Below are 9,891 nucleotides of genomic sequence, written 5' to 3' on the forward strand. Positions count from 1 at the left end.
CCTCTTAAGCTAAGCCTGGAAATGCCACTATAATTTAAAGGGAAGCTTTGGGCAGCTAATTCCCACTAACACTGGCTATTCTAATTTTGGACAACTTCTATCTGGGACCTTTCCACTCTTCTAGTGTTCACATTAAAAGGGAGAAAAGCATTCCTGCATGCACACATGTATTGGCCTTATCACATGCAATGGTCACAGCCACACTTCCTTCTAACTTTCTCCAGAGATCCCCACGGAGAGGAACAAAGCAGGTACATCCTTGTAAACTGAAAGGGTAACTTTTTTGTGTGGCACGTAATGAAGCACATGGGCAACTGCTGATGTCAGGGGCCACACCTCCGTCGTAAAAGTCCCTGCTCTCCCCGGACACACACACCCGTTAGGTTTTTTTTGTGGTCCTTCCCAAAAATCTCTTCCTATGATGAAGATCCCAAGTGCTGACAAGACCTCTCCACTGTGACACTGTTTGATTAAGACACCAAGGCGAAAAGCTAACACATTCCTGCACTCAGCCAATCACAGGTTAACAAACACACTCTGCCCTGCCCCTTCACAAGAAAGGAGTGGTCACTATGTATGTAGTAAAGATTCCCCCACCGGTCCACTTCTAAAAAGTCACTACATCCGGGAGCTAGAACATAGAAAATGGTAATTCCCTCGACCAGGAGCTATCAGAATCAAAACTGGCACTAGGCGTACCACGGTGCTCTTAATTACGTGTTCCAGGGAGCGCTTCCTCAGGACACCATGCTACTATTCTTTGTGTCCCCCTACAACCCCAAACACCAGCTCACTCCTCTTCCCATTCTCTGGAAATTACCCGTACTTAGTTTTCATTAGCACTGCCTTCTCTCCTTCCATCTCTGCTCCATCAACAGCATCAAGAAAACAAGTTCTCTCGCGAGTCACCTGAAGCCCCGACTTCGGGAAACGCCCCCCTTTCCTCCACCAGCCCCGCGCCAGAGAAAACCCGGCACACAGCCGCTAGTGCTACTACTTCTGTCGCTTCCACAAGCTAGGAGACGACAGGAGGCTTCAGGCTGATCCACATAAGCCAGGCCCTTGGCCCATCTACGAACCGACTCGCTTCCTCTCCAGCCTGGAGTGAGCTCCCGCGCCAGGTGGAGCACCCCGCGATCCCCAGTGCTGGGGGCTGGGGGTTACTGAAGAAAACGCTCAGCAACGTGCGCGGGCCAGGGAGAGGCGGTGCGCACAGCTCCGGCGGAGCGCTGGCAGCAGTAGCTTGGGGAAAAGAGGGGCGTGTGCTCAGCGCCAAACTGCCCCAAGTGCTATGACTCCCCTGCACTGTGACACCCGCGAGCCACGTGCATCGGTCCCCTGCACCGCTTTCCCCCACCCCCCACAGACCCAGCCTAGACCTGGGTGACGCGATGCAGTCCGCGCGCCCTTGTGGGGACATCCACCTTTTAGCTCGCCCCGGCGCGCAAACTTTCCCAACGACAATCGCTCAGGCTTTCCCGGGGGGCTTCGGAAAGTGGGCGCCCCCTTAGCCTCTGTAAAAACCCACTGAAAATATGGCGCCCTTGAACGTCGTTCCTTGGGCCCCGAAAAGCCAGGCTCCATATCCCTCCCGATCCCCGCCGGCGCGAAATCTCGGCTCCTGAGGGTCGGGGAAGGAGACTAGAGGCCGCCGCACTGGGTCCAAACCCTGCCCTCGCTCTCCGCCCCGCGCTATCCCTAAGCGGTCCTCGGCCGGCAGCTGGTTATGGGCAAGACAGCCAGGGAAAGGGGGAGTCCAGCAACCCGCAGGTCTCAGAGTCGGGGGCTAGGAGGCAGCCCGGAGTGTCTTCTCCACAAGCCGAGGCGGGAGACTTGTTTGCAAAGTGGCGCTTGAAGTAGGGGCAGCCAGTGTTGGAATGAAGCCGCTCTGCTCTCAGCCAACACAGTCGGCGCCGGGGTCACCGCCCGAGTCCAGGGGGCTCCTCGGTGCAGACCCGGCCGCTTTTCCGACCCCGTTACCGGAAACCCGAGGACTGAGCCCGAGAAGGGATCAGCTGCCTAAGGCTAGGGATCAGCTCTCGGACTCCGGCTGCAAGACTGTTTGCAAACCCCAGCACCCGGCTTGAGTGCAGCGAAACCTACATGTGCAATAGACAGGTGCATTCATTGCAATTTATTTTTCTTTTCTTGCAAAGAAGAAAAACAAACACCAAAAACCTAGGATAGGCAATGAAATCTAGAAGCTTGACAGGGTTTTTCTACATTGACATCACTTACGAGATGCAAACCCGAGAAGAAAACCACCCACATATTCCTTCTAGAGAGGGGAGGGAAAAGGCACTGAAAAATCCCTGCAGCGCGCATGCAGGCTGGAGAGCTGGGCAGCGCCACGCGCCGCGCCTTACCGCGGGGATGCAGCTACTGTCTCATTGCGGAGCGCCAGCCCCCGAGTGCAGCCAGCTCCGCTCACGCTGCGCCGCCGCCGCCGCTGCCGCCGCCGCCGCCGCTGCTGCTGGCTCCGGGCGCGGAACCGGAGCCGAGGGCGAGCGCGAGCGCACGGCCCGCGAGCGCCGGGAGGGCAGGAAGCGCGTCATCACTGGGGGACGGCGCGGCGGAGCTCTCCACCCGGCTCCTGGGTGTCCGCACCTCGGGCGCGGGATGGGGGCGCGCGCGGGGCTGTGGTGGGGTCCGCGTGCAAGAGGCGCAGAGGACACCCCCGACTGCCCCAGAATCTTGGCCCGGCTCTGAAGACCGATGAGGCGGCATGGAGACCAGGCGTCTGCTGGCATGAGGCCTCTGAGTCTTCTCAGCGTCCCTCCTGGACCACGGGCTGGGTCCTGGAGGTTACCAGGCGTGGATCCAGCCCTAAGGGTGGCAGAACGGATGCCAGTCATTTGAATTTAGGAAACCATTCTTCCAGAAAGATGGACAGCAAAGTGGGTGTGCCTATTGCACTAAATTTTTTTTTCGAGACAGCATCACACTAGGTAGACCAGGCTGGGCCCAAACTCAAATTAATCCGCCTCCTTCAGTACAGGGATTAAAGACCTGCCTCACCAAGACCCACTGTATGGGTGACTTGCTTCATACATACATTCATTCATTTGTGTATCTTTCTATCATACCCTGGAATTAAGTCACTTATGCATCCCCTGTATTTACATGTGCTGGGGGATGTTGGGATGGCAGGGTACAAAGTGAAAATTATCCTAGTTGCCACTGTGAAGGACACAGGAGAACAAATCACAAAGTCCGTTTCCTTTAAAATTATGATGTATAGAGAGACACAGAGAGGACAGATAGAATAAATTAACCAAGGTGTTCACCCTGTGTTCCAGTGGTTTGTGAAATTGTGGGGTTTTTTTCTCTTTCTGCTTGCTTCTAGTTTTATTTTTAACTTTTATAATTTTAAAAAATTAATACGAAAAGGCTTAGATGGTTATTTTTCCTCAGCCGGACACAGAGTGACCAGGATAGACTTGTCTTCCCAAGAAGTAGAGAACAAATCTCTTCAGCTCCTCAAATGCGACTATAGCAGCATTAGTGTCTCTCAGCTTGAAATTGTGGTCACTGTACATCCAAGAGTGAATCAACGTTGTAACTTGAAACTATCTTCAAGGAGTGCTTTGGGACCTTGAACAAGCCTGGCATAATGGAGAAACTAGACGAGACTCCTGAGGGGAGGGTGTCAAACGACTTTCTCAGGGGTCACATATCAGATATTTAAGACAGTGGCAAAATTGCAGGTATGAAATAGCAGCAAAAATAATTTTATGATTGGGATAAGGAGGTCACCAAAACGTGAGAAACTGTATTAAAGGGTCACAGCATTAGGAAGGTTGAGAAGCAAGGTCTTAAGAGTAAAACATTGTAACTTACTTCCTTTGCAGTAAATACACTTTATCCATCAGAATCCCCAATCAGAAAACAAATTACTGGGCTGTTTGAGGCAGTCCTAAAAGTTTCAGGACAGACTTTTCCCTGCCCCATGAATAAACATTCCTGTTTCCCAGATCCTTTTAGGCATTGGCTAGGTTAGCAGAATAGAGGTGGCAAGCTATCTCATGGATTTTGAAAGCAAATGTTTATTGATTTCATTAAGACCTGGTAAGAAGCTTGTCCTGGCTGGTTTTGGTGACAACTTGACACCAGCTGGACTTAACACAAAGAAAGGAGCCTCCCTTGAGGAAATGCCTCCATGAGATGCAGCTGTAAGGCATTTTCTCAATTAGTGATCAAGGATGGGAGGGCCCTTTGTGGGTGGTGCCATCCCTGGACTAGTGGTCTATAAGAAAGCAAGCTGAGGAAGCCAGGGGAAGTAAGTCGGTAAGTAACATCCCTCCATGGCTCCTGCATCAGCTCCTGCTTCCTGATCTGCTTGACTTCCAGTCCTGACTTCCTTTGGTGATGGACAGCAATGTGGAAGTGTAAGCTCAATAAACCCTTTCCTCCCCAACTTGCTTCTTGGTCATGCTGTTTTGTACAGGAATAGAAACCCTGATTAAGACAAAGCTCATTAAATTGATGCTTGCTAAGTTGCCTCTTAGTTTCCTGAAAATAACCTTTCTTTTTTTTTTTTTTTTTTTTTTTTTTGGAGTTCAAGATCCAGGTTTCCATAGGAAGAATGAGGGTAAACTGGTCACAATAAAGTCATTTCACCTGCCTCACACTTCTCAGGGCCCAGTAGCTTTCCATCAAAGCATCTTTTCTTTCTCTTCCAGACAGGGTTTCTCTGAGTAGTTCTGACTGTCCTGGAACTCGCTCTGCAGACCAGGCAGGCCTGGAACTCAGAGCTCCACCTGCCTCTGCCTCCAGAGAGCTGGGATCAAAGGCACGTGCCACCACTGCCAGCCCCATCAATTATCTCAAAACCAGTCAGTTTGCCTTTCCTCAAACCTGGATTTCTATGTGTAATACATTCTTCTCTAAGTATCTCTACACTTACCAGACCCTAGCAGCGAGTCAATAGGATAAGCTCGAGAGTAAGGAGCCTGTCTACATTCTTGCCTAAAAGCAGTTCACTACACAAGTGAATTCTTCTTCCATAAAGCTAGTCTCTCTGTATTACTTTAAAAAAAAAAAAGACCTTGTCTTACTGTGAAGGCTGGGCTGGCCTAGAACTCACTATGTAGAACAAACTGAACAAACTAGTGTTGAAATCCTACTCTTCCTGATTCAGTCTCCCAAGTCCTGGGATTCAGGCAAGCTCTACACACCCAGCAAAAACCAGTAAATTTTCTCCACTTAAAAAAGCAGGTGAGGTCTAAAGAGATAGGTCAGCAGTTAGAAACGCATCCTGCTTGCTAGTTCTCAAAGAAAACCCGAACAAGTCTCACTATACCTGTGTCTTCTCCCAGCATTTCTAACTCCACCCTCACCCCAAACTCTCCAGCTCAGGGGTTGGGGTCCCCTTCCCAAGCTTCTCTTTGCTGTAAAAGTCAGTCATTTTGGGCTCTCTTGATTTCCACCTGCCCTCTTGTCCTCTTTATCCATGGCTTCTCTCATGATCTGCTTGCCCCTCCCCTTCTCTCACTCTTTCTTCTGTGGTCCTGTCTGCCCTGCTGGCCAAGTTCAGTCTAGACCCTCCCTGATGCCTCTGGCTGTGCTTCCCTTCAGCCATACCTGGGAGCATGGTCATGTCCAGTTTTTTCATTCACTGCTCTTGAAGAGGACCATAGTTCAGTTCCCAGCACCTGTATCAGGCAGCTGGTAGCTGCCGTCCACCAAGCTCCAAAGGCACCTTCACACACACACACACACACACACACACACACACACACACACACACCACACACACACACACGGATCTAAAAGATGAAAATAAATACATCCTAGCAGCCGTGTCCTAGCTGACGTATAGGTATGAGAATGCTCATGAGGCACTAATCTGATGGGCACTATTCCACAGCCTCTGCCATCAGTTAAACCCCCTTCCTAGAGAGAAGTAGCGTTTCTCCTAGAATTCTTCACTGTAGTCTGGTTGCAAACTAATTTTTTGGGCACTGTGACACAGGCCACTATAATGTTTCAAATAACAACTCTTTTTAATTGGGTATTTTATGTACTTACACTCCAAATGTTATCCCCTTTCACAACTTTCTGATCCCACTTACCCTGCTTCTATGAAGATGCTCCCCCTCCCACTTCAACACCCTGGCATTCCCCTACACTGGGTAAACGAGCCTTCACAGGACCAAGGGCTTCTCCTGTTGATGCCAGACAATGTCATCCTCTGCTACATATGCGGCTAGGGGCATGGGTCCTTCCATGTGTAATCTTTGGTTGGTGATTTAGTCCCTAGAAGCTCTGAGGGGTCTGGTTGGTTGATATTATTGTTCGTCCTATGGGGTTGCAAACCCCTTCAACTCCTTCAGTCCTCTCTCTAACTCCTCCATTGAGGTCCCCAGGCTTAGACCAATGATTAGCTACAACCATCCTCATCTATATCAGTAAGGCTCAGGCAGAGCCTCTCAGGAGACATCCATATCTGGCTCCTGTCAGCAAGTACTTCTTGGCATCAGCAACAGTGACTGGGTTTGGTGGCTGCATATGGGATGGATACCCAGGTGGGGCAGTCTCTGGTTGGCCTTTTTTTCCAGTATCTGCTTCACTCTTTGTCTCTGTATTTCCTCTTGTATTTTGTTCCCCCTTCTAAGAAGAACTAAAGCATCCAAATTTTGATCTTCCTTCTTCTCGAGCTTCATATGGTCTGTAAATTGTTATCTTGGATATTCTTGGCTATTGGGCTAATATCCACTTATCAGGGAGTGCATACCATGTGTGTTCTTTTGTGACGGCATTACCTTACTCACGATGATGTTTTCTAGTTCCATTCATTTGCCTATGAATTTCATGAAGTCATTGTTTTTGATAGCTGAGTAATACTCCATTGTGTAAATGAACCACATTTTCTGTATCCATTCCTCTGTTGAAGGGCATCTGGGTTCTTTCCAGCTTCTGGCTATTATAAATAAGGCTGCTATGAACATAGTGGAGCACGTGTCTTTGTTATATGTTGGAGCATCTTTTGGGGATATGCCCAAGAGAGGTATAGCTGGATCCTCAGGTAGTACTATGTCCAGTTTTTTGAGGAACCACCAGACTGATTTCCAGAGTGGTTGTACCAGTCTGCAATCCCACCAACAATGGAGGAGTGTTCCTCTTCCTCCACATCCTCGTCAGCATCTGCTGTCACCTGAGTTTTTGACCTTAGTCATTCTGACTGGTATGAGGTAGAATCTCAGGGTTATTTTGATTTGCATTTTCTGATGACGAAGGAAGTTGAACATTTCTTTAGGTGCTTCACAGTCACTCCATATTGAGAATTCTTGGTTTAGCTCTGTATACCATTTTTAAATGGGATTATTTGATTCTCTGGAGTCTAATTCTTGAGTTCTTTGTATATATTAGCTATTAGCCCTGTATCGAATGTAGGATTGGTAAAGATTTTTTTTCCAATCTGTTGGTTGCCATTTTGTCCTATTGACAGTGTCCTGTCAATTTTATGAGGTCCCATTTGTTGTTTCTTGACCTTAGAACATAAGCCATTGGTGTTCTGTTCAGGAAAATTTTCCCAATGTCCATGTGATAGAGACTCTTCCCCACTTTTTCTTCTATTAGTTTGAGTGTATCTGGTTTGATGTGGAGGTCCTTGAGCCACTTGGACATGAGCTTTGTACAAGGTGATAAGCATGGATTGATCTGCATTCTTCTACATGCTGACCTCCAGTTGAACCAGCACCATTTGCTGAAAATGCTTTCTTTTTTCCATTGGATGGTTTTAGCTCCTTTGTCAAAGATCAAGTGACAATAGATATGTGGATTCATTTCTGGGTCTTCAATTCTATTCCATTAATCTACCTGCCTTTCTCTGTACCAGTACCATACACTTTTATCACTATTGCTCTGTAATCTTGAGGTCAGGGATGGTGATGCCCTGAGAAGTTCTTTTACTGTTGAGGAGAAGTTCTTTTATTGTTGAGATAGTTTTCACTATCCTGGGTTTTTTGTTATTCCAAATGAATTTGTAAATTGTTCTTTCTAACTCTATGAAGAATTGGATTGGAATTTTGATAGGGATTGCATCTAATCTTTAGATTGCTTTTGGCAAAATGACCATTTTGACTATATTAATCCTGCCAATCCATGAGCATGGGAGGTCTTTCCATCTTCTCAGATCTTCAATTTCTTTCTTCAGAGACTTGAGGTTCTTCTCATACAGATCTTTCACTTGCTTGGTTAGAGTCACACCAAGGTATTTTATATTACTTGTCACTATTGAGAAAGGTGTCATTTTCCTAATTTCTTTCTCAGCCGGTTTATCCTTTGAGTAGAGGAAGGCTACTGATTTGTTTGAGCTAATTTTATATCCTGACACTTTGCTGAAGTTATTTATCAGGTTAGGAGTTCTCTGGTGGAATTTTTGAAGTCACTTGAGCATACTATCATATCATCAGCAAATAGTGATATTTTGACTTCTTCCTTTCCAATTTGTATCCCTTTGACCTCCTTTTGTGGTCTAATTGCTCTGGCTAGGGCTTCAAGTACTATACTGAATAGGTAGGGAGAGAATGGACAACCTTGTCTAGTCCCTGATTTTAATGCGATTGCTTCAATTTTCTCTCCATTTAGTTTGATGTTGGCTACTGGTTTGCTGTATATTGCTTTTACTGTGTTTAGGTATGGGCTTTGAATTCCTGTTCTTTCCAAGATTTTTATCATGAAGGGGTATTGAATTTTATCAAACACTAACATCTCTAATGACATGATCACGTGTTTTTTCTTTCAGTTTGTTTATATAATGGATTATGTTGATGGTTTTCCATATATTAAACCATCCCTACATCCCTGGGATGAAGTCTACTTGGTCATGGCGAATGATCATTTTGATGTGTTCTTGGATTTGGTTTTTGAGAATTTTATTGAGTATTTTTGCAACAATATTCATGAGGGAAATTGGTCTGAAGTTCTCTTTCTTTGTAAGGTCTTTGTGTGGTTTAGGTATAAATATAATTGTGACTTGAAAGAACGAATTGGGTAGTATTCCTTTTGTTTCTATTTTGTGGACTAGTTTGAAGAGTATTAAAATTAGGTTTTCTTTGAAGGTCTGATAGAATTCTGCTGTGCTTTTTTGGGGGAGTGGGGGAGATTTTTATTGTCTGCTTCTATTTCTTTAGGGGTTATAGGACTGTTAAGATGGTTTATCTGATCCTGACTTAACTTTGATACTTTGTATGTCTAGAAAATTGTCCATTTCATCCAGATTTTCCAGTTTTGTTGAGTATAGGCTTTTATAGTAGGATCTGATAGTTTTTTGATTTTCCTCAGTTTCTGTTATTATATCTCTTTTCATTTCTAATTTTGTTAATTTGGAGACTGTCTCAGTGCCCTCTGGTTAGTCTGGCTAAGGGTTTATCTATCTTGCTAATTCAAGGAACCAGCTCCTGGTTTGGTTGATTCTTTGTATAGTTCTTTTTGTTTCTCTTGGTAGATTTCAGCTCTGAGTTTGGTTATTTTCTGCCATCTACTCCTCTTGGGTGTATTTGCTTCTTTTTGTTCTAGAGCTTTCAGGTGTGCTGTCAAGCTGTTAGTGTATGCTCTCTCCAGTTTCTCTTTGGAGACACTCAGGGGCATGAGTTTTCCTCTTATCACTGCTTTTATTGTATCTCATAAGTTTGGGTATGTTGTGCCTTCATTTTCATTAAATTCCAAAAAGTCTTTAATTTCTTTATTTCTCCTTGACCAAGTTGTCATAGAGTAGAGGGTTGTTCAGCTTCCACATGTATGTGGGCTTTCTGTTGTTTTTGTTGTTATTGAAGACCAGCCTTAGGCCATGGTGATCTGATGGGATGCACGGGATTATTTCAATCTTCTTGTATCTGTCGAAGTCTGTTTTGTAACCAATTACATGGTCAATTTTGGAGAAGGTAC

The 9,891-nt window shown here is 46.1% G+C and overlaps 1 protein-coding gene across 7 annotated transcripts in view; it reads right to left on the reverse strand.

Annotated features, from left to right (window-relative positions):
- Tln2 (talin 2) overlaps positions 1–2,541 on the reverse strand; it is a 421,250-nt gene extending 418,709 nt beyond the window's left edge. For 3 of the 7 annotated variants that reach the window (XM_063265537.1, XM_017596083.2, XM_017596080.2), the window contains exon 1: positions 2,367–2,527. The gene's annotated coding sequence lies outside the window, so the exon portion shown is untranslated. Of the gene's footprint in view, positions 1–2,366 lie in introns of all 7 variants that reach the window. The other 4 variants (XM_063265536.1, XM_063265535.1, NM_001419941.1 and 1 more) reach the window with 3 other exon arrangements.
- Positions 2,542–9,891: the final 7,350 nt, after the last annotated feature.

Source organism: Rattus norvegicus, chromosome 8 (genome assembly GCF_036323735.1).
Source record: "Rattus norvegicus strain BN/NHsdMcwi chromosome 8, GRCr8, whole genome shotgun sequence".
NCBI classification, from domain to species: domain Eukaryota; kingdom Metazoa; phylum Chordata; class Mammalia; order Rodentia; family Muridae; genus Rattus; species Rattus norvegicus.